Source organism: Capsella rubella, unplaced genomic scaffold (genome assembly GCF_000375325.1).
Source record: "Capsella rubella cultivar Monte Gargano unplaced genomic scaffold, Caprub1_0 scaffold_20, whole genome shotgun sequence".
Classification (NCBI taxonomy): Eukaryota; Viridiplantae; Streptophyta; class Magnoliopsida; order Brassicales; family Brassicaceae; genus Capsella; species Capsella rubella.
In genome coordinates, this window is record NW_006238904.1 from 11,437 (window position 1) to 11,654 (window position 218).

General features: G+C 39.4%; 1 protein-coding gene across 1 annotated transcript in view; it reads right to left on the minus strand.

Annotated features, from left to right (window-relative positions):
- LOC111829085 overlaps positions 1-218 on the minus strand; it is a 1,301-nt gene that overhangs the window by 318 nt on the left and 765 nt on the right. The gene's annotated exons all lie outside the window — the stretch shown is intronic.

A 218-nucleotide genomic window follows, 5' to 3' on the forward strand; every position in this document is an offset into this window, starting at 1 on the left:
CTGACTTTTAGAACCACTTCAAGTATTTCTAATCTTCTGCTGAAGTCTGCAACTAGTTTAAGGATCTTGTCCAGTTTGGCAGAATCTGACAATTGCTGCCCCAACTCTGCCTCCGCAGAAATGTATTCAACAATTTTGTTCCTCCAATCAATCTCCTTTAATCTGTAGCCTCTCATCACTAAGTGTACAATATCTTCAAACTCTTTGTCGTCTACATG